Raw genomic sequence first — 22521 nt, 5'->3', positions numbered from 1 at the left:
GTAAGACAATTAGTTGCACTAACAACATCAATATTTATAAGACACTTAAATAATAAAATCGTAAATGGAATAGCACACATACATATGTAAATATTGCAACATTATATTGTCAACGATCGCGGTAATCATAAATTTTTATCGATCAATTGCCACTTAACCTCAAAATCATGTTTTGACGATTAACTGCATAGCGACTTCATAACACAACAAAGGCACGGTAATGATATTGCACTCGCAAGAGGAGCAATGAAATGTGTTACACATGCGGAGTATAAACACACACACACACATACATATACTTATTTGCTATATGCGCAGAGAACAGGGTGCAACTGCATACAAAATTCTATAATTTCATTGTAGCAACAAATATTGTGACTGACTGCAATTTGTGTGGTAAGGCGAGGTGTGTGAACCAACTCTACTCCTTGAAGCATGAACCTCTGCGTGTATGGGTGCATGTGTGTATGTGAGTTTATTTGACAATTGCGTTTTAATTTTTGTAACAAAATTATGTGATAATGTCATGAATGTGACAGGCGATAAAGATCACTTTAATATTTGAAGCACTCGAACAACTTACACGCATACATGCACACATACATATTGTACATACACATGACGGGGAGAGAGAGAGAAAAAGCACACAGTGCAAGTTTTTCTTTTTAATTGGAAATGCAGCAAACATTGAGGGTAAACGGAGAAAATTCAACAACAATAACTTTCTATAATCACATTTGGGTGTGTCAAAGCAATGGAAATTCTTGTGAATTTAAGCTGAATTACAAGTCCAATAATATTTAAGAATAAAGACTCATTTTATATAGAAAGCACTTGGGTATCAGTACGCGATAATTGTGAAGCAATAAATTCACCACCGCAATTCACAGAAAATAAACTTAAAAATTAATAATATTTTTCGTTTAAGTTATGGCTTGAGTAGGCACTTCATTGATATGTAGAAGCAATTCGATTGTACCTCTTTTTTCTTGTTGCTGTTTTCTTTTTGGTTTTTATTTTTTGTTTTTTCTGCTAAAGAGCAATTTCCTTTAGTCAATTTGTTTGCTTACAATAAAGATATTCTACTTCGATAAGCAATAAGCATTAAGTAATAAAACCTGAATCTATATTTATTTTTGTAGCAACAACAATTCGAACAAGCACGGATAAATATTATTTTTATTGATATATTGATTAAGTGGTGTATGTGCGATTAAACACGGCAAATATTTATTTATTGAGGAAAATATAAAATTATTAAAAAAAAGAAAAGCGCAGATATTGAATAACTGCAGAAGTGAGAACTCAATAGTAACTAAAATACTCCAAGAAAATGTTGAGCAACATGTTGCAGGACGTCATTCACCTTGTGAGGCAAAGGAAATTGAAGCTAGCTTTCAATAAGTGCATAATAATTTTTTTTAATCGTTGTAAACTGAGCCGAAATACTTAGTAGCCAGTGGAAATGTCGAAAATGTCAACAAAATCACAGAAATAATGGAAATTGACCGGCATGTTAGTAGTCGGAGCATCGCCCAGGAGCTAAACATCGACCACAAAACAGTTTTAAATCATTTGCGCAAAAAATTGATTTCTTAGTTCAGATGTGTTTATTAAGGGGTCAGAGGTAGACAGAATTTTCAAAAAATTGGATTTTTGTTTTTTGCATTTTCTTAAAGTATTGTGTGAACATTTGAAGTGAATCCGACAAATACTTTTCGAGTTATTCAACAATTAATAAAGGGCACTCGGGCGCTCCGGAGCGTTCGAACTAACGATAACACTCGAGCAAATAGTTACTTTGGAAGCTGTTATGACGGCTGAAGAACTATTATATGGCCAAGGAATAGCTGACACAGAGTAAGTAATTAATTAATTCGTATAACTCCACATAAATGGACACCAAAACTTTAAATGCATTTTTCTCAAAACTATGTTTTTTAAACTGGTGATCACTGTAATTAAAAAACTGCTTGGTAGATTTCAATAAAATTTATACTGCTTTTGAAAAACATAAAAAACTCGTGCCTAATCGAAGGATTTTTTTTCAAAAAATTTCGATTTTTTTAAGCAATGAATTGTCGGTTTTTTTCTCGAAAGTCTGAAAAATATTTCCGGAGGCCATCATATTGTTTATTTTGAAAACAAAAAGCTTAAATCAGGCACAAGTTTATCTATTAATAAAACTAATTTCTTTTGTCCGATTGATTTTAGATGCATCTCCAAGGACTTCAGGAAAAACGGGCCCACACAAAACAATTATTATTTTTTTTTTTGTTGAACTCTTGCTAAAGTCAAATCAAGACATACTTTTGAAAAATAAAGCAACTGACTAGCAAAAACAAATTATTGAAAATCATAATTTTTTCGGGCCTCTAACTACCTCTTACCCCTTAAGGCGATTGCCTTCTATATTTTGCGCTCAATAATGAAAGCATAGTAAAATAATAATGAAAATGGTTTTATTGTTTTTTTTTTTCAAAATATTCTCTCCTAGTCAATATTAGTACACTTCTGCATGCGCTTGAACCAATTTTCAAAGCACTTTTGCCAATCACCTGCAAAACGAGTTGTGGAAAGGTTTCAACAGCTTCTTCAGGCGTTGAAAAACGTTGACCTCATTTTTTTTATGTTCCGGAATAAAAAGAAATCATTAGGTGACAAATCAGTACTGTTAGCTGGATAATCCATTAATTCGATATTTTGAGTGCTCAAAAATTCGTTTTTCGGAGGTTGGTTTTCCTTAATTCTCCGAAAACTTCTGACAATCAAATGGTTGACATTCATAATTGATTGTTTCAAGTTTCTCTAGTGGAACAGTTACGATATCACCAGATTTTTTTGAAAAACAACAAGCGACCATTTGCTTTGAGGTATTTCTTCCGCGAACAGTTTTGTTTCAATTAAACACGTCTCGGTCTTCACTCAGTGGGTAAGAATGATGATTCATCGCCTCAAGTAAGTTGATCACTGCACTCCTCTCTCGTAATAAATCATCGTACGAGAAGTTTTACGAATTAGTTCCGTCTTTTGGAAACGTCTTTTACGCCTCTAGCCTGGGAAGAACTAAACAGAGCACTCCAGAGTGTGTAAGAGATGTTTTCTGATCATTACTTTGCTCGTTGCCGTGAATATCCAGTTTACTGCAAATTCTTAACCTTCCCGACGGTCGCACAATAGTCTTCTTCAATCGAAAATTTACATCGAAGCAGTTTCTGGCAGTGAAATGCGCAGACACCACAACCCTTTTTGGATGTTTGAGCGAGCTGCTTCTCATACGAGTATTTGTGGCGTGTGTCTTGGTGTCGTTGCACAAATGGAGAGAACTACAGTTTTAAACCGACTCCGAACGCAAATGTTTTTAAATGAGGAGCTTCAGAAGTACCTTCGGAGGTTTGTCATTACCTGCCGAGGGCGAGCGCTATTAGAAAAAGCGTTTTCTATCATTCAGTGTTTCATTCACTGAGATTCGAACCTGCGCACTTACGAATGGTAGTCACGCACCTATCCAAGTAGGCAAACTTAGAGCGGAATAATAAGAGCTTTAGACAGGCGATTGCCGGCTTTGTCTCGATATTAGACGGAGTTTCTTGTTGTTATTGTTGTTGTAGCAGCGAAACCATTCCCGATAAATATACGGGGAATGCTGCTGGAGTGACAGTCCTTGGCTGAATATAAATCGTTGCGGTAACGTAGAAGTGTGTTGTGGGACCGTGAGAGCCTAAAACACTTGAGCTCCGGTATAGTTAAACCTCTAAGCATTAAGAACTCGAGTATCATATATAATATATTCCCTTTAGTATTCATTATGGTATCTTTAGCAATCGGAGGCGTATTATGTGAATACGAAAAACCTTTCAGGTCGCAGTGTTTTTTCGCTCTGCTACACGGGAGAATCTGCCCATCTAAGCCCAGGCGTCTATAAACTCCCTCTTCTTCGTCTCCTCGATTGGCGCGATAACCGCCCACGTGATTTTGGACGAGTTTAACCAAGCGCGCCAGTCGTTTCTTCCTCGTGCTAACCGGCGCCAGTTGGACACACCAAGAACGCAGAACTACAAACTCCGTGTTCACGGAACGAACTTCAGTCACATTCAACATGAAAATTATCACTGTTATACAAAAAATTTTCGCATAACATCGGTCATTAAGTCCCGGGCCTGGATAAGAAAAGAAAATTTTTTTCAAAACTTCTTTATTCATCATCCCCTTTGGCGATCATACAATCATTCCAACGAGTTTGCAGCTTTTCTATGCCTGCTTTGTAGAACGATTTATCTTTGGCCTCAAAATATGCTTCATTTTTAGCGATAATTTCCTCATTTGATTGAAATTTCATTCTCCGGAGCTCGTTTTTGACGTCTGAAAATAGCCGGTAGTCGCTGGAGGCCAGATCTGTGGACTATACGATGGGTGGGGAAGCAATGCGAAACGTAATTCGTTCGATTTGACCATCGTTTTCATCGATTTATGACACGGCACATTGTCTTGGTGAAGGATGATTTTTTTCTTCTTCATATGGGGCCAATTTTCTGCGATTTTCTCCTTCAGTTGCTCCAATAATTCACAGTAATAGTCAGAATTATTTGTTTCGCCTTTTTCCAAATAATTAATGAAAATTATACCATGCGAATCCCGAAATGCCGACGCCATAACCTTTCCAGCTGACTGTTGCGTCTTTGGTCGTTTTGGACGGCTTTCACCGAATCCAGTTCACTCAGATGACTGCCGTTTCGACTCTGGTGTGTAGTAGCGCATGTTTCATTTATTGTCACAAATCGACGCAAAAACTCAGACTTATCCCGCTTAATAATGTCCCAGCAGCGATTTGAATCATCAATTCGTTGTTGTTTTTGTTCCGGCGTAAGCAAACGCGGCACCCATTTCGACAACAGCTTTTTCATACCAAAAGGTTCGTGCAAACCAGGGAACGCACTGCCTTTTGATATCTTTAGGATATCTCTCTCAATCTCTTGCAACTTCACTTTGCGATTGCCCAGGATGATTTTGAGGGTTCTTTCAATATTTTCTGGAGTAACTGCCTCATTTGGACGACCAGGACGTTCAGCATCATCGGCGTCTGTACGGCCACGTTTAAAGTCAGCATACCATCGTTTGATGGTTGTTTCCGATGGAGTAGAGTCCGGATAACGTTTATCGAGTCTTTGCTTTGCTTCAACGGTATTTTTTTCTCATAAGAAAACAATGATCAATCAACACACGAAATTGCTTTGAATTCATTGCTTTTAAAAATAGCAAAAGTCACTTAAAGTCCCTTAAAGCATTGTAACTTGGTTAATAATAAACCGAATGTCTTAAAATTTTGACAGGATACTTTTAGAGGTTAGCACTATTAAATAACAAAATCGATATGCTATTAGTGGCTCCATCTAGAGGTCAGGTCCGGGACCGATGTTAATGTGTTATCCAGTGTGACAGAATATGAAAGCTGTTCTGAATCAGAATGCTACTTAATGATACGTATGATAGACCTCGCTTCCTCAAATCTCGCCTTCTTTGGAGACAATTTGGATGCTAATTCGAAGAAATAACGAAGAGGTAAACTCACTCACTCCGGATGTTAAGACACAAGTCGCGCAGAAAGTTTTATAATATTTGGAATGGTTCTTTAAGAGATAGAGATTTAGAGATAGGACTAAGGAGTACAGAGTGATTTATTTTTAAGTAGTGGGAGTAGGGAGTACAAAGAGATTTATTTCTAATTGTTACCTAAATTTTCGTTAATGATTATTTGATAATCTTCATTAGCTGCCAACCATACAAACACACCCCTCAATTAAAAACAAAAAAAAACACTTGGCCTTTCAAGTATGCCTTATCTATTTTTATGTACAGCACGTAAAGTAAAGTACTAAGCAGAAAATCATAGGCACACTACAAATGTGCAACATGTGGCTAATGGTAGCTTTAAATGTTTCAAAAGGCTCAAACACCAGAAATGTATTAAAAAAATTTAGAAGCTGAAGGAATTGGAATTTCGTGTTGCATTTGTAGACGCGTCAGCGAGACATGTTGCACATTTCACACTGTCCGAATAACCGCCTACCGGTCAAAAAATGATACGCCACCACGCTGCCGCGAGACGACGGTAGCGATTGTGAGGATTATGCGCATTACGCTCCGCAGGCGTCGAATACAAAGGACGAGGTATGCACTTGTATATGCAAAGTCATACACGACTTTGCACTAAGCAAACGCAGCAGCAGTACATAGCTGCAATACGTAGCAGCGGCAACAACAACAACAACAACAACAGCATGTCTTGCCAGCGCATTTCTCATACCTTCTCTTAGCAGATACTCGTATACGAAGTGCCACAGGTATACGAACGCATACTTTGTAACAACCTTCACATTGTGCCCACAACCCGCACCTCTGAGTTTGCACAGAATCGCAGAATGAATCTTAAAATCTTTTCAAATCTCGTTCATAAATATCAAGCAAAGCGTACAAAACCAGAAAAAGAGAAATGCGAAGTAAAAGCAACGAGACCTCGCAGCCTCCCGGCAATAGCATAAATAAAATAATGAACGAGAAAAAGGTAAACGCAATGCGCGAAACGCGAATCGAGAATCGCGCTGCAGACGCGCAAAAACGCGACTTTACGTCGCCAATGCTGTCAGTTTTACAATGGCCAAGCAGCAGCAGTTTTGGCTCACCGTCTAACCACTGCCTGGCGGATTGGCGCTGTAGTCTGGATAACTATTGGAAGGCACGAACAGTTGGCGTTGATGCCGTTGCTGATGCCAGTGCCGCCACACGGCAAATGCTAAATGCTGCTTGGCGCGGATGCTGAATGTTTTCTGCTGAAGTATACAGGGTAGCCAGTCGCCCAGTCAGTGCAGATTACTGTAGCTGATGCCGCTTATTTTACCGACGTTCATTATCGAGTTCTCGATTTTGTTTTGACTGAAACAAGAACTAAAATTGGCGCAAAAGAGCGCTGGAATGATATTTGAGGAAGAAATTATTCTATGCAATGTTGCCGAGCTCCTCCTCCTATTTGCGGGGTGTCAAGATACTTTTGTCCAATGAAGGGGCCACAGATTTAAGCCCATTCCAAACGGCAAATGGTTTTTTATGAAGAGCTTTTCCATGGCAGAAATAAACTGGAGGTTTGCCATTGCCTGATGAGGGCGATCGCTGTTCTTTTTGTTGTTTTTGAAGTGATTGAGTATTTCTACTGAAATAATCTTCCGTTTTACTACGACTGTTACCGTCTTATCTTTTTTTTCGGATCCATTTCGTGAGATCCACGTATAGCAGTACATTTTTTAACTCTATGTCTGAGATTTCAATTATTTGCTGTAGGAAAGGCTTACCGAAAGAGCGAAGTCTTTCTCTGGCTGAACCTGAGCATTCGCATAAATGTGGAAAGACGTTCTTTCACCTCCTCTGCCTGAGAGCTTCTGCCGTTGGGATTGAAAGGAAGGTTAAGTCTGGCTGCATGATCCCCTACCTTCCTGTGACATGTAAGGGTTGCAGTAAGTGAGATGCTTGGGCGAGAGCATCATAACAGGGAGTTCGCCCTCTGGATGTTGTACGACGGCCATGTTTTTCTTGTTGTAGTACATGTAGTGAGGCGACCGCTTTTCGAAAAATTCCTTCTATCATTTGATGTTTCGTGTCCAAGGATTGGAGCACACATACTTCCGAATGGTAGTCACGCTCCAATCCATTCGGCTACGGTGTCCGCTTCTTTAGAAGGATCAAGTTTTCGGTAGTCCATTGATCAGTAGATATGATTTGCGAAAGCTATGTAAGGTGTAGATACGCCCAGAAGTTTTAGCTAAACCGTTAATGCCGCAATTCCCGCGTTTGTGAAAGCACCTATTCTTTAAGGTTTAAATCAATTCTTCTGCAACATCCTTAACTGTTTCACGATTTAATGTCAAGACCACCGAAAGTATAGTTCCAGTTATAGGCTTTAAAAGACAATACCAACCCCGAACCTGGAACAGATATATTTTTATTCTACTGTACTGGGCAGTACCGAGCTGTTTACGAGCTTTACCCAGATAATCGAAGTTATGGGGAAGAATCTGTACTTACTGCAAATATCGATAAACTACGATACATCCTTCGGGTTAACCATCGGATACAATTACTATGCGCCTAATGGGGCAAATCTACCAAATGTGCCACAAATTCTTAGAGAAGGTGTTCAGATCCCAAAGCTTAAGTTTACAGCGGAGGTAACAGGGCTACGTGTAAAACCCAGTGAGAGTTCGTGCGAGCTCTCTGTCTCAAATGTAAATTTGTATGATACCGGCCTTGAAGAGAGAATAAGCGTTCAGCAGGTCTTCCTCTCAGACAATCTATGCCCACAGAGGTGATCTAGGCACTAAAATACTGATAGTGTAAAATTTTGCTAGGGATTCGTCTATTTGTAGTAAAACTCTGGTACTCCTGGCTACCATGTCGGCAAAGTTTCACATTTGAAATGGTTTTAAGTCATTTATTAGGTGCGCTCTACTTATTGATCTTGCACTGACAACCTTAAGCTACTAATCTTCTGTTCTTTTGAAGGGACTCTGGAAACCACATTCGCATTACGCTGTACTTCGTTTTCTTCATGTCCAGAAAAATGGATACTTTATGTAAAACCATCCTAGGCCTCAGATGAAATTACAGATCCGTCAGAAAGCAGTCCATGTGGCTATGGTACATTTTGCCCCACAGTCGGCTCTACATTACCGGAAGAACCCGGATTTATATCCGGCCGAGGATGGCCACTTCAGCAGCATTCATGTATGGGGGGTACCTATGCTGCTACAATAACAACAACTACGCTACAATGAGACACCTAGCTAGCATGTGTGGACACCTTTTTCAAAAACCTTCAGTTGGGTACCCTAATCTGGTGTTTTTTCGTCCTAGGAGGATCCTTTTTTAATGGTTTTATACATAAATTAAGGGAAAATTAAATTTTAGGGAGCTACCTGGAAGCTTAAGTCGTTAGCTGTAAAAGAAATATGTCGAATTCCCGCACCCAAAGACGTAAAAGTCTGGTCAGATTCGGGTGCCCAATGGAGGATTACATTGCGAACAATGCAAAATTAGAATCACAACAGCGCGTTCACCTGTTATTGGACAACACTTTTCGTTGCTTCGTGAAATCCGTTTGCTTATTGAGACCCGATCCTGACTTAAATATTTTATGTATGCAGAAAAAGTAGGAATTTCCTAAATGACCTCTTCACAAGCTCAATTGATCTAAAATCTCATATTCTCTCCTTTCGATCACGTCGAGCCTTGAAGATCGTCCTAGATGATGAAACTTGACAGTTTGGCAGTTTCACCTACCATTTGCCGACACTACACAGCATTTGTCGATTGGGTTGGTTCGTGACTACCATTCGGAAGTTCGTAGGTTCGAATCTTCGTGCATGAAACCTCAAATGATAGAAAAAGTAATTTCTAATTGCGGTCGTCTCTCGGCAGACAATGGCAAACCTCTCCAAGCGTATTTCTGCCTTGAAAAAGCTTCGCATGAAAAATATTTGCCGGTCGGGGTCGGCATAAACCTGTAGCTAGTCCCACATGTCGGAAAATAGCAAATAAAAGGAGGAACCACAAATAATACGAGGAGCCAAAAAAAAAAAAGAAATGTGTGACAAAATTACATGAGAAGCTAACGCATAAATTTTTATGAGTTCTCTTGCACCATTACCAGGTTCAGGGTTCGATGCGTACTGTGGACATGATGTATCGAATGATACGGACAGCCGCTTTTCGACAGGCCATCGAGACCCACTCGAGCGCGTTACCGTCATGAAAAAACCTTTCATATAAACAAAAACCATCTGGGAGTTTCCTAAATCGAAGCAGAAGCTCTATGTGTACACAATTACATACCCAGTTATGAAACACCCAAAGAGAGTAGCAATGCGAAGACAAGTAAATAAACTCAAAACCTGTCTCAATTTAGATGTGCCTCTCCAGGTCGTACAGCTCACCCAAATTAGAAAAAAGTTTAAGAATAGCGAAATCTGCGGTCACCTTACTCTATAAATTCAAACCTCCACATGAGTTTTCTGGGAACGCATCGGCAAAGGTGCGAACTAAAATTTAGAATTTCTAGCCTCTTACAAATTCTGCATTCTACAAATGTTCGCATCTCTGCTATGCAAAAGTGTGCTATTCCTAATTCTTAAACAGCCTTCAATTGGAGGATATAAATCTTCCATAAAACCCTCACAAATCAACTAAACGGAATACAACTCACTGGATAGTTCCAGCTGCGGGCTGAAAGCGACAGAGGTCATATAATAAATGAGTAGAGGCACAGCGGCTTCACCTTCAAAGCAGACCTTCAAAGTGTGATCAAATAAATTATTTGCCGCCATAAAACGGCAAAAAATGGCGAATGGCGAAGATGAGGGTGTAGTAGAGTGCGATGGAAGAAGTAAAGAGGATGCATAAAGTTAGGTAAACAAGCGTAGTAGATGGCCAAGTATAGAATGGCGAGACAAAAGCAAGTATAAATACATATATATAATTTTATATATTTGCGAAATGAGCTGGCGCGGTTGGCGTAAATACTCATCGCCCCCCGACGGCGTATAGAAAGGAGCAACGCCTAGGCATCTCATTCACCGACACGACGGTCAGCTTCACTTCACTTGAGATTTCCACGCAGAGATTGTGTCTGACGGTTGCGAGCCAAACTCCAACGCCTCAGTCACAATTACAATCACAGTCACAGTTCCAGCCACTGCGCCACAATTTCAAGCGCTGGCTTGCGCCTCTCTGCGTTCCGGCCCACAGCTGCTACTGAAGCTCATCATTCATGAGACGCACAGCGTTGTGCACCTCGTCGTCTTATCAACAAATCGAATATGAGAATATATTTTTTCGAGCTTTAGCAGGACCCAGGCGGGCGGTTTAAGGACGCCAGCACAAAACACCATTAATCATAAGGTAAATGCGCGCAGGCGTAGTATTCGCGTACACAGCAACGGCGACACTAGAAGTCCACTTGCTAGAATGCGACTGTCGCTGCTGTTATAAAGAGGACGTACTTTGTTGGGTACAACCCAGCCGCCACCTCACGTCCAGCGTCAGTCAACGTAGCTCATTCATACAGCCAAAATGCGCGCAGGAGGCTTACGAGTAGGTTGTGCGTGCGCAATCGGAGATTACTCAACTTGCAAAATATAATATTAAAGAAAAAGTAAAAAAGTAAAAAACCAAAAATTAAAAAGAAAAACAGAAAAAAAAAACAAAACATAAGTACAAAACTGAGTAACTATTACGAAAATGCAAATCACATTTTCACTCGAGTGTGGCAAAAACGCATCAGTTAAGCCGTTGAGGAGAGGTGGGAAAACTTAAAACAAAAAAAGAAAAAAAACAAGCTGGTCAGCTCAATACGAGTACGAGTACTAAATTCCAAAACGATTGGTTCTACGTGATTGCGTGTCAAATTGGATTGCTTGCCTCCACAACAATGAGGCACAGGCATCTCACTCAAGCGCTAAACATTGGAAGTAGTAGAAAAACATTCCAAATTGGCTATTGAAACGTGGTTGCATGCATTTCAGATTCTCCTCCACCTCCAATGAAACTTCCATTTCGAACAACAACAACAGCAACAAGCAACATCGAAGCTCATTTTCCCCATTCACCTTCACTTCCTACTTGCAAGAGTTCATTTTTTATTCACATTTTGCCCCATCAAGATTTTGTAGACTTTTGTGTTGGTTGCAGCAGTTTGATGGTATGTATATGGGTATGTGTGTGTGTGGTTTGCTGGCTCAACATAATCGTTGTTTGGAACTTTTGTTCCCGTTCAGGCTTCACGCGCATGCGCAACCAATCGCTTGATTGGATTTTATGTGAGCGCTGCTGCCGTGCCAATGAATCAGCCAGCCAACGAACCAGCGATGCTACATTGAATCGAATCCGTTCCGTTTATTCTTTAGCTTTGTGCCTTAACTTTAACTAATGTATGTATGTATGTATGCGTGTATATGCTTCCATAGCAGATTTCTTCTTTGGAAACGGGATAGTAGCGTGATAAATGGTGTCAGTATTAATCAATGTATTGTGCGCACAAAGAATAAATAAAATGGAAATATACAAAAGGAAACAACAGAATATGAAACTGACAGGAAATAAGCGTAATAAATTCGATTTGTTGAGAAAATTTAAGAAGTTTTATTTTTTTGTTTGTTTTTAATTTGATTAAAAAAGGAATTGTGCTTCGCTGTAGAGGGTTTCGTAATTCGATTAGTGCAAAGCAAATTGTAAACCGGAGCTATTAAAAAAAACAGTGGGAAATTCATTAATTGAAGCAAAACTTACAGTTCAGGAATACTGTGGTGGGAATATGGTTTAGAGAGGGAAGTAGAATAGAGGACGAGAATTTTAATTTAGATTGAAAAACAAGAGGATGAACGAGTAAGGAAGGAGAATTATGGGAATTTCACTAACTGACAAAACCAACCCGACTAGAAATTTTGGTAAAGCGGTGATTAGGCGCAAATAAGGCAGACCGCATTCCAAATTTGCGCCTCATAAGGCAGCCAAACTAGGCCCAAGTCCCGAAAGGTATCGCCACACATCTGCCTCATTAGGCGCAGGTTCGAAAAACCGAACTTCGGTAATATTCCGGATGCCCTTCTACAAATCAGTTAGGAATTCCAATTTATGCCTAAGTGAGACACTGCCACAGATTTTCGTGGCCACAACCAAATTTGGTATTGTTCTGGCATGCCAATCTTTGCCTTGCCTAACATGGGCCTGGTAAGGTAATAGTGAGGCGTGCCTCAGTAAGGCCTGCCTAATTCGGGCCTAACTGATTCTTCGGCATGCCTCACTTTAATTCTAGTCGGGAACATCTTCAGAGTAAAAATTGAATGCCCTAATGAAGGAGATATGACTTCAGTCACTCCAATTTTCAAAAGCGGCAATAAGCGCGATATGGCGTATTACAGACCAATTTCTAAATTATCTGCTGCATATAAACTTTTTGAATGTTTCGCAAAGAAAATTCATATTTTAGCATAAAACATCTGATTAGTCCTAGACAACATGGTTTTGTAGTTGCCAGATCTACCTTATCTAGGTTACGTTAGGTTGAAGCGATTGTCCACTTTGGGACACACTCAGGCTCATGGCCCATTGTGATGCCGCGTCGGGAACTTGCTCTTATCCCTCCTAAAACTAATGTGTACTTCTCAAAAAAAATTTAAGATCTTTAATTCCGACAGAGCCGAGATCTTCCAATTCATTAAAGGAATAATTCCGGCAGAGCCGTGGTCTTCCAATTCATTAAAGGATTGTCTACCCAAAATGGCGAGTCTACGTCTGGATAGAGCAGAACAGTGACACAGAAGGTGCGGGATCGTTGCTTCCCATTCCTCATCTAGACAACTTCTGCAGAAATCATGTGTTTGCACATCCATTCTCTGGGCATGCCTACCGATTAGGCAGTGCCCCGTAATAAGTGAAATCAGTGCGTTAATATTGTGCTTATCTCATCTTAGTAGAAGTTCCGTGCGTTTAGCATTGAGAGTCGGTCAAAGCTGCCACGCGGTTTTGCAGGAGGTTTCATTACGCCATCTTTCATTCGCTGCTCTCACAATTTCCTCAAAGTTAAGTAGCTTACGTGTTTGTAAGGGGCTGCCAATGTCATTGTCTAAGTACTCATCGGTCAATTTAGTGCCGAGTCTCGCTAGTTCATCGGCTCTGCAGTTCCTCGCAATGTCACAACGGCCAGCAACCCATGTTATCATTCGTTGAAATGAATCAGCCATCTCGTTAAGAGATGCGCGGTATTTCATGGCTACCTTGGAGGTTGTCGACTACTTTATGAGGGGTTTTATCGCCGCCTGGCTATTTGTGAAAATGTAGTTATCATCTCCAGGTATCGCATCACACTGTATCAATGTCACGGCTTTCATTTTGCCATCAGTTTAGCCTGAAAACAGTAGTCGAGAAGCCGAAAACTGAAGGAGATCGCCAGAAGCTCGGAATACACACCTCCGCCCACCATGCACTCGAGCTTTGAGTCATCTGTGTATACTCGCCCTGTCTTACCTCGTCCCGTTCCCACTCTTGCCTCGAGGGTAGGAGGGTCGTGAACATTGTAATCGCAAGTATAGGCGGAACTGTATAGTCCACCTGTCCGGGAAGTCCCAACGTGCCATCCAGCATTTTACCGTGGCCATAGTCTGCTTTTGATCATTTACTTCAAGTGCTCAGCCTTATTGCCGCACTGCGCTCAATGAACCTTGCCTTCAGGTCTACCGGAAGGAAGTTTAATATCGCATACAGTGCTTTCGATGGTGTGTTTGACATTGCACCGGTTATAAGAACAGATGCAAGTCTTTGGACCTTGTGAACTCTTTCAATGTTCACGCGCTTCTCAAGGGCATTCCACCATATTGCAATACCGTAATAGAGAATTGGTCTAATTACTGCTGTGTACAACCAGTGTATCATTCTGGGTTTCAAACCCCATTTTTTTCCCATGAGTCTTCCGCAGGAGCATATCTGCGACTGTGAGCCCCCAATTTAGCTTCCTATCCAGTACTAGTACTAGATATTTAGAGCTTTTCTGTTACTTTAAGGAGTTTCCCTCTAAAAATATTTTATGTTTTCTGCTGAACAGTATCAATTCCGTTTTTTCAGGATATACTTCAAGTCATCGACTTTTGCACCAAAGTGATAATCTGTTGAGAGCTCTTTGTTGAAGAGCACACAGTGACTAATCAGTTTTTTCTGAAGACTACCACACAGGCTTCCACCAGAGCGGATACCAAATTGACGAGATATACTCCGACTTCTCTAAAGCCTTCGATAAAATCGCCCATGCGATTTTAAATTAAATTAGCATTTCTCGGTTTTCATTGGATTCGATGCTATTTAATCAAGAGGTGGAACACAGGAGTTATTGATGGGGTTTCTTCGAAACAGTTTATTACCACCTCAGAGTAGTATTTTAGGACCTCTGTTATTTGTTTTTGGTATATTAATGATATCTGTTCGTATTTTCCTTCAAATTTCAAATTTTCTTCTCTATGCTGATGATCTAAAAGTTTATGCTGAAATAAGAAATTCTAGTGATTCAGCCGTCCTGCAATCTGAGCTGAATAGTTTATTTTCCTGACCCCTTATGAATCGTTTATTACTTAATATTGAAAGAGAAATGGTTCCTATACATCAATATGAAACAAAGCAAGGCGATACACCAAAGTCGTGAGTCAAGCCGGATCTTCAGACCTCGATCAACAAGGAGCTCTTCATTGCCAGCTACACCGCGTGAATGAGGCTATTCCATTGGAAACACCTGATCGACATGGTCAAACCACACTCCTTCACGACAACGCCAGGCCCCATGTTGCACAAGTCGTCAAGGCCACACTCCAAGAGCTCGAATGGGAGGCCTTTCAGCATCCGCCGTATTCTCCGGACCTTGCACCGACCGATTACCATCTTTTCCGCTCCCTGTCAAACCATATGAATGGTCCTATGTTCGATAACAAAGACGCCCTTAAAAACCGGCTCAACGACTTCTTTGACACCAGACCAGGCGATTTTTGGTGGAACGGCTTCTACAAATTGGTCGAGACGTGGGAAGAGGTTATAAACAGCAACGGCGAATATATAATTGATTAACTTTTTTGATAAAATTATTGTTTTTTGTTTAAATAAAAGAAAAATAAATAGATTAGATATTTGGAGACTCAGGCAGTGCATATATAATTCGAGTGGAGAGAGTTCAATCGATGATTAGTCTCGCTGTCCATTGATTAGTCTTTTCCCATGAAGTTACAGAGAGTTACTACCCGGTTCAATGTGACCGGTTTATAGCAGGTTACAAAAAGGGGCACGATTTCTGGAGACCATCAGCATGATAAGCAGCTTGCTTATTAACGATCTTACAAAGAGGGGAAAAATGTTCTCCCAAACACTCAGAGAAACACTATTGAAAAATGAGTAGACGAATCTTACAAGTGTCATTTTGAGCAAACGCAAGCAACCCTGTGCGCGTTGTTGGTTCTCTCATGGAAGTAACATTTCAAACTTCTGGTAACTTGAATATTACAAGCCTACATGGTTTTTTCTTTGATGTAAGGCTAGTTTCCGATGTATTTTTGCACGCTGATTCTGGGGTCTAAAAGTGCATATCCTATCTCGTCACGGTTTGCAGAAACTAAATGTTTGCCTTATATTAAAAAGTATATCAAATAAATAACTTGTAATGCATAATGACAAAACTCGGAAATTCATCGGTTATCACTGATAAGCCTGAAACGCTAAAATGCTGAGGGTCAGCTTAAAAAGAAATTTGTAAAAGCATAAAAATTTGTTTCAAAATGTCACTTCAGTTAACATAACTTCGGCTGACCAGAAATTCTCCCAATAAAGCCAATTAGCATCGGTGGTTCAGTGGTAGAATGCTCGCCTGCCACGCGGGCGGCCCGGGTTCGATTCCCGGCCGATGCAATTACGACTTTTTTTATGCAAATTAAATAAAGAACAAAAGGTTGGAGGTCTCCCAAAAATGGTGGGCGTGGTTAACTCATAAAATAAATATTTATTAAAAAAAGACATCATTAAGTTTCATGAAAATGCGGTAATTATCTTAATTGGCAGTTTTTAATTTTTCAATCGATCCAAGAGGCCATTTTTTAATTCTTTTTTATAAGCCGAAACAACTATTTTTATATAAAAAACTAAATATTTAACATAGCATCGGTGGTTCAGTGGTAGAATGCTCGCCTGCCACGCGGGCGGCCCGGGTTCGATTCCCGGCCGATGCATACAACTTTTTTTGTGCTTCTTAGTTTAAAGACTTTTCAAACATACAATGAAACTGAATCATCTCTAAATTGAAGGTATACATTCGCTCAATTTAATTTAAATGCGCTGGAAGGCTACTTTCTCACAATAGTCAGCCAAATGTTGTTCCTGGCTTCTCAGCCCAATAGACAATTTTTCGCATGGCGACGTTCAATCTGTCTAATGGAAGCGTGACCAGTGTTCCTATGTACGCATCTTACAGGTCGAAAAATGCCACCTGCATGTGCCCCAAAATATCGAAGACGTTCATAAACAAATGGGTGCAACGGTATACCGAAATTAAAAGCGTTGAGGACTTCCCTGGACGAGGTGCAAAAAAAGATCAGAAACTCATTGATATTTTGTGGCAAAGCCGAACTTATCATTGCATGAAGCTGAAGCAGTCTTAAAGAAAAGTGGTGTTAATGTATCCAAAGACTCTATTCAAGGATCTCAACGTCCAAAAGATCTCAAATTACGAAGCACATTGAAAAAACCATTGCTCTCATTGTCACACATTGAAAAAAGCATTGGGCTAAGGAAAATTCAGAACGGAATTGGACAAACGATTTTCACGGATGAATCTTCCGTTTGGGCGAATAGTTGCATACGTCCTGGTGTAGTGCTGTTAGTCGACAGCTGGAACGAACTACATATTAAGCAACCAGTTATGGTTCGTGTTTCGGACTGCTTCTCCGAAGAAGGATTTGGCCGTTCATTTGTGTTTACCGCCAATTTGAATGCAGTTTTTATGAAACAAATTTACAAAAAGCATTATTACTGTCAGATACGGAGATGTTTTGGAAAAACTAGCCACCTTTGGATTTTACAAGAAGACAACGAGCCCAAGCATCGAAGACGAAGGTATGTTGAGTGGAAACAGCAAAAAGGGATTGAAATGTTGAATTTGCCTCACAGTCGCCTGATGCCAAACCTATTGAAAATGTTTGGGCAAAATTAAGCAAAAACTCGAAGGAAAACAAATATGGACAGTCGAACAGTTATTAAGACAAATTCGGCCGATTACCTCCACAACTTGCGGAAAAATTAGCACAAAGTATGACTCAAAGATGTGCAGCAATTATAGCTAATGGTGGTGACTATACATTTTATTAAAAATATTGCGTATAATAAAAATTATAAGCCCATATAATGCAATTTGTTGGCAACTAATTGGTTAAATAGTTTCTAAGTTATGACGGTTACGCTGCCATTAGGCAGACTGTACATAGTTCAGTATAGACCGAAACTCTCGAGTCAAAGGAAGATGAAGAATTAACGGAAACTGTGGTACTGCAAGATACATAGGAAATGGGCCGCATCCTATCCCAGATAGAAGTATTCAGCCTTGGATAAGAAACTACAAATTTAGGTTAGATTAGATAAGTTTTGGGGGGGGGGTGGGTTGGACAAGTCCAAGCACTCAGTCAGTAGACCATTGTACTACAACCGGATAGATTTCAGTAGAAAGAATAGAGATAAGAAAGATAAAAAGTGGGTGGTAAGACGGATAAATTAGTTTGAGGTCACTCTTCCACAAATCTCTTGGATTCATTGATGAATTTTAAGAGATCGGGAAGAGTATGTACTTTATCCATACTCAGTATATCGCAACCCAATATCCTAAGTCTGATTCTGAGAAATGCAGGACAGCTACAGAGAAAATGCTCTGCAGTGTCGTCATTCTCAAGACAGGATAGGCATATCGCGCTGTCTACGACCCCCATGGTAACCATATGCTGACCACAGACGTTGTGCCGTGATTACACCCACCAGTACTCTCAGGTCCTTCCTACTAAGTTTTAGGAGAAAGGTCGTTAATTTCCTGTTTGGTTCTTTCACAAAGCACTTGGCTACTCTGCACGAGTTTAACTTAGACCAACATCTTCTATGGACAAGGGCTTTCAGTGCAGCTTGACCGTCTCTACAAATTCCAATACTGTTGCCCCGCCACGTTTTCGCCACATTCAAGATGGCATAGACTTAAGTAAGGAATAGCATAGGTTCTCTGGACTTAACCAAATTTAGGTTAGTTTAATATGAAATTTTGAAAGCTAATAAAAAGAAGAGCTGTTTGCAAAAACAAAATATTAACAATCCGCAATAACCGGAGCTCTAAAACTGTTTTTTTTCAAACTTATTTCGTTCCCCGAGTGCATTCTCTCAACCCTAATATTATCTTTCAGAGAGCCACAGCTCCCCCTCTCTGCGTATCGCATATTGAGCCAGGTTTCAGAATCCAAGAACAGAACAGCGGCTTTGAGGGTGAGAGCATGTAAATGTGCCTGGAAATTCCTGTGGGGAAATTGGGTCCTAAATCTGTGCCCATTCCTTAAAAACTTATAGCTCCAGCTTTTAAGATATGGAGGAAATGAATCTGACTTTTTTCTGTATTGCTTTATTAGTAATTGACAAGCCTCTGCTCTCTGCGAAACCCTCGTACAACGAGCTCCAACGTGGCAGTCAATCCTTGCAGAATGCATCTAGTGAAGGTCGCTGAAAAATGGCTGTAGAGGGAGGAACAATCGATGATGAGCGTCAAATATTAACCCAAGATCTTCATGTGACATTTCGCAAAATATAGACATTCTTGGGCATTAGTGGGACCAGCATACATTCATTACTCTCTTAGAATGCAGCATAATTACGTAATGGCCCAAAAGTGACTCGTGTCGATTGGTGAAAAAAATGTCGCGCTGGTTCGAAGCACATCCATGACATCGTAACAGGTGACGAATCTTGGATCTATGCAAATGAGCCTGAAATAAAACTGCAATCGCAAGTATGGGTATTCCAAGGCGACCCTAATCCAACAAAAGTTGATCGTTGAAGAAGCAAAGCAAGAAGTAAATTATGAGTGGTACATAACTATTTGTTTGTCAGAAGCTTTCGAAGAATTAAGAAATCGAACCAACCGACCTACAAACCGCCGAAGACGAATCATTCTTCACCAAAACAATGCGAGCTCTTACAAGAGAGTTTTTGTGCACTTAAAAGATCGAATGCATACGGTATGGGGCAGTTCGCAAATCTCCAGGCGCACTAAACTACGAATATTCGGCTTATGTGTAAAGGCAGTATTATTGTACGAAAGCGAAACATGGCTGGTCTCTAACACCATCTAAAGAGGCCACAATACTTCATCAACAAATGCCTCCGCATCATCTGCAGAATATTCTGGCCAAACACCATCTGTAACGATGCACTGTGGAGATTAACGAACGAGGAAGCCATTCTATGGCAAATCAAACGCAGAAAGTGGCGATGGATAGGTCACGCACTGAAAAACCCCCAAGAGGGCATCACGAGAATGGCACTGGACTGGAACCCATAAGGGAACAGAGGTCGCGGTCGACCAAAAAACACTTGGAGAATATCGATGCTGCGCGAACTAGCAGATGCCGACATCTCATGGGCCGGTGCAAAACTAACAGCACAGAACCCTATATGATGGAAGAGTCTTGTCAAGGCCCTATTGACTCATTGACTATTGAAAAAAATTGAATAAATGGGTTTGTATTTAGTGATTGGTTTCTAGTAATGATTTCCTTTCGTTCTCCAGCATCAGAATTAAAATGCGAGGTTAACACTTTTGAAGCCTTTAAACAGCTCGCTTTGAACGTATCCACTTCTGAGTGAAAAAAGTGCTTTGAAAATTGGTTGAAGCGAATACAAAATTACTTTATATTACTTTCCATAAGAATATTTTCAAAAGGAATAAAAAAATATTCATTAATATTTTACTGTATTTTTATAATTGGGCTCAAAATTTGAAACCAAACAATATTTTTCTGGAATATTTTAACCCTCTAACTCTTCAGTGGATGGAGTCCTTTTGACTCTTTTATGACAAAGGGTATAAAATACCTGTAACAGAAGGATATAACGGGTTGAAATACACCACAAAAATAATGTCCACAACTTTACTAGAAGCCTCCTAAAAACTAAAGCTCAAAATTCAACATAAACGCTGGAAATGCATAATTCAAAACGGAGCAAAATCTTTAATTCTGTCAAAAATGAAAAGCTGTGCTTTAGACAGATGTTGATCAGGAACATCATTCCTTTAACCCTCGACGTATGGAAAGCGTGGCTTGCTGATGACAGGTGGGATTCTTTTTGTAAGAAAAATTAAATGAAGCCACTGCGTTGGTTCGGACACCAATAACACAATATTAGCCACCCTCGTATTTAGTCATTCGACTTTTAAAAGAAAAGTAAATAAATGAATAAATTGTTACTTTTTATTTTTTATTGTTTAAAAGCTTAAACACCAATAAATTAGTTAAATAAACAAAAAGAAACGCAGCGCTAGCAGAAAAAATTAATAAATAAAAAATGAACAAAATTTTAAGTGTTTCTTATTAATTATTGCAAATACATATTTGCCAAGTTATTCAGTCGACTTTAAAAACTATTTACAATAAAAAACAGGCATCGGTGGTTCAGTGGTAGAATGCTCGCCTGCCACGCGGGCGGCCCGGGTTCGATTCCCGGCCGATGCAATACTAATTTTTGTCAACTTTTTACTCTGTTTAAATCTAAGGTCCATCTATTCATTACTATTATTTATTTGTATTTAAAATCAATCTTTTATAGCACATCAACACGCATTAAATTACAAAATTAAAAATCAATAGTGCAACAAAATGGAACAACTATTGAATTCCGGGGTCTCATAGTATTTTTCTGATATACAAATATATATATAAGTACAGTGAAACCTCCCTTGGACTAACACTTACCGTCAAACAACTTTTGTACGTCCAATAGAGGTTTCCCCTTCCACAGAAGGTAATTTTTTCCGTTATCTAAGACTGATAATAGGAAAAATTGTTTGCCTACGCAAAGTGTCTGCCTAATAAAGGTGTCCGTTAGAGGTGGTTATAGTGTATACCTGCGCTAGGCAATATTATTTCGTACCCCTATGAGACAAGACCTTCTTGTATACATCCTGTTGCAAAATTATTGACACAAAACTATTTTTATTAAAATAATTTTTATGCTATAACAAAAACAATAAATATAATGTAGAGTTACAAAATTTGTAAACATATTTTTTAAAATTTCATCAAAACTTTCAAGTTGTTAACCAGAATTTTTAGAATGTGGGTGTGCACTTTTATTTTTTCCTTGTTCACTCCACTCGGGAGCATAGGGCCTCGACAAAACTCAGTCGTGCGTTGGTTTCGTTAATCTATTTTGCTTTCTGGTAGGGTAAGTGATTAGCCTGCCACTACCAGTTTTATAGTCCATGGAAATTGCAAGTTTCAAGTGACTACAAAAAACCGTTGATTTTTCAATTTTATTTTTCGCTGAATTGTCACAAATTTTCTTCGATACAAAGTACATTTTTTATATGGAAAAAAAGCTTAACAAAGTCAGCAAAAAAATTGCTATGCATGAAACACCAAGTCGTAGAAAAAATGTTTGCTAACCCCTTGCCTTACGATTTAATTTCGAAGAAACATGCGTGCTCAGACTATTTAGTTTTAATGTAACTCTGTGCGGGTGTTATCAGAAAATAAAACTAAAATATTATAACGGTTGTTTTTTAAGTTTATTAAATTTACTACTACTGCTTTTGAAACATTTAAATATGCGGCGGGCATAGCCCGTCAATGTCGAATTTGGCACAGAAAATGTTTGCGGGCGACACTCGTCATTTCCACTTAAGGGGCTAATACTATTTCCTAGGCAAGCAAG

At 39.5% G+C, this 22521-nt stretch overlaps 3 non-coding genes across 3 annotated transcripts; all 3 read left to right on the top strand.

The window, feature by feature from the left end:
* The first annotated feature begins 16408 nt into the window (after positions 1 to 16408).
* On the top strand, positions 16409 to 16479 carry Trnag-gcc (transfer RNA glycine (anticodon GCC)). The gene has a single exon. It is a non-coding gene; the product is annotated as a tRNA-Gly (tRNA).
* Positions 16480 to 16725: 246 nt separating this feature from the next.
* Trnag-gcc (transfer RNA glycine (anticodon GCC)) lies at positions 16726 to 16796 on the top strand. Its single transcript has one exon. It is a non-coding gene; the product is annotated as a tRNA-Gly (tRNA).
* A 4453-nt stretch (positions 16797 to 21249) lies between these two features.
* On the top strand, positions 21250 to 21320 carry Trnag-gcc (transfer RNA glycine (anticodon GCC)). The gene has a single exon. It is a non-coding gene; the product is annotated as a tRNA-Gly (tRNA).
* The last annotated feature ends 1201 nt before the right edge of the window (positions 21321 to 22521 follow it).

Source organism: Anastrepha ludens, chromosome 5, assembly GCF_028408465.1.
Source record: "Anastrepha ludens isolate Willacy chromosome 5, idAnaLude1.1, whole genome shotgun sequence".
In the NCBI taxonomy this organism is placed as follows: Eukaryota; Metazoa; Arthropoda; class Insecta; order Diptera; family Tephritidae; genus Anastrepha; species Anastrepha ludens.
Note: the sequence above shows the minus strand (reverse complement) of the source record. Positions and strands in the feature narration are given on the sequence as shown.